Source organism: Solanum pennellii, chromosome 12 (assembly GCF_001406875.1).
Source record: "Solanum pennellii chromosome 12, SPENNV200".
Taxonomy (NCBI): domain Eukaryota; kingdom Viridiplantae; phylum Streptophyta; class Magnoliopsida; order Solanales; family Solanaceae; genus Solanum; species Solanum pennellii.
The window spans coordinates 35,272,429-35,274,809 of record NC_028648.1 but is presented as its reverse complement, the minus strand read 5'-3'; positions in this window follow the sequence as shown (position 1 = coordinate 35,274,809).

Below are 2,381 nucleotides of genomic sequence, written 5' to 3'. Positions count from 1 at the left end.
TATATATATATATATATATATTTTAACATATTAATCACAATAAATATAATTTGATTCTCAAACACAAAAGAAAAGAACCGAGGGGCCATACTTAGTAAGTATATGATCATGTACATTATTATTTTTTACATTATCTATTCCGTAACTTCAAAGAATAACGAGGTGAATTCTAGATAAAAGGGAGGTGATATTGTGATAAAATTTCAGATATTACTTTCATTTTATTAGTCTATTATTTAGAACTATAGGAAAATATCTCTTGAATTGTAATGTAATGTTTGAAATATGAAAATCAAGACTTGAAATTCTCCAAATGAATGAATAGATATAAATTACACACGTCCTTAGAGTTTGTTAGTATGACATTTTTGCTGAAACAAATTCCACACTCAGATAACTTTGTACAACCCTCTAACTTGTTGTTCACTAGGTTATGAACTTATAAAGTTTTGATGATACTTAACATTTCAAGTAGGCCCATAAGAATTTGAATTTTCACTTTAAGCATAGACAATAAATCATGAAATGAGATTAAAAACATCGCTTATTTTGTTTAGTAGGAAGAGTTTCTCAATATAATGAGTTATTTAGCTGCATGTTAGATTACTTGAAGAAATTATTATTTGCATTTATATTTTTGAATTTTCGCAATGAGTAATGATAGATATGACAAAATATTTGACTACTGTTTGACAGAAGTGAGGAACAAATTAGCATTGTTAGATTTGTTATGAATATTTATAGATAAAAATAATTTGTGTAGTGAGAAAATATATTTGAAATAATAGTTTTGGACTTAATTATAATGTAGAAAGCCTCTCCTTGTGCTAAAAAAATTACATTACTCGTCAGTTCTCATAAATTAAAGTTTGGACTTATGACCTCTTTTTTAAAAAATAAAATAAAACGATTCGTTTGGTATTTAATTCTATAAAGTTAATAACATTATTTTTGTCTCTTTTTTTCCCGAGTGGTTTAAAATGAACCAAATATTATTTTTCTTTCTTTTATATTAGGTTTTATGCATGTACCTATATATGTTCTCAAATGTTTTTTTTTAAAAAAAAATCATAAAATAATTCTTCTCAAAAGATAATATTTTATATTCTTTCTTTTTTAAATTTTAATTGAATAAAGTGTTTAATGTGACATGGTATGTCAACTAAAAAAATAATTTCTTTTAGCATTTTTGAGGGGAAAAATTAATAGTGTGATTTTTATAGTTATAAAAAATAGAATATAATTTTAATTAATAGAAAATTTTGAAATATAAAAGACTATTTAATAAATTAATTCAATTATAACATTACTTGTCTATAATGTTTGATATATGTGAGTTGGCTAATCTCTGTACGGAGGCAAGGTTCAACAGAGTCTACACAAATACAAAAAACATTATTTATTTGTTATTATAGATAAATAATTAATTTGGATATTATTGAATATATAAATTTAATTATTTTTTAAATTTTAATAAATTTATGTTATAATACCTTTTAGTTTGTTTCTAAAAGAATACTTTTTTTTGACAAATGATCTTTAATTTGAACGTTTTTCAATTGGTATATTAACTAAAATTGTATTTTATTAAATTGTACATATCTTTAATTTAGCACCATAAATTAAATAATTAAATGTTTTATTTACTTTATTAAATTTCTTATTAAGTGAAGTCAAAAAAATAAAAAGTTATTTTAGATCAGATCAACTTAATATAAATTTAATCAAATGCAAATGTTTTAATACAAGTACATAATAAAGTTAAATAAAACAATTAATTAAAAAAATTTAGCCTACTTATAAAAGCCTGCAAATATTTATGTTTGACTCACTCAGTTTTTTTGTCACGACCCAAAACCGAGCCGCGACTGGCACCCACACTTACCCTCCTATGTGAGCGAACCAACCAATCTAAACCCTAACATTTCAATATAATATCAACAGAAAGTAATGCGGAAGACTTAAACTCATTAATAAAAAGACAATTCAATATCTATTATTCCCCAAAATCTGGAAGTCATCACCACAAGAACATCTATGATCAAATTACTAAACTAAGAGTATTCTAAGAAGCTAAAATAAACAAAATGCTAGTCCATGCCGGAATCTCAAGGCATCAAGACATGAAGAAGAAGATCCAGTCCAAGCTAGAAGCATTAGCTCACCCTGAAATCCAATGTACTGAAGACTGGCTAGAGTTGCGGTTGAGTTGAAGACGACGGTACGTTTGCTGTACTCCACAAATAACAAAGAAAGACAAATACAAGTAGGGGTCAGTACAAAACACGGTACTGAGTAGATATCATCGGCCAAGTCAAAATAGAGAACAGTATATATCAGATAATATCATAAATCAACTACAATACTCAACGTGTAGCAAC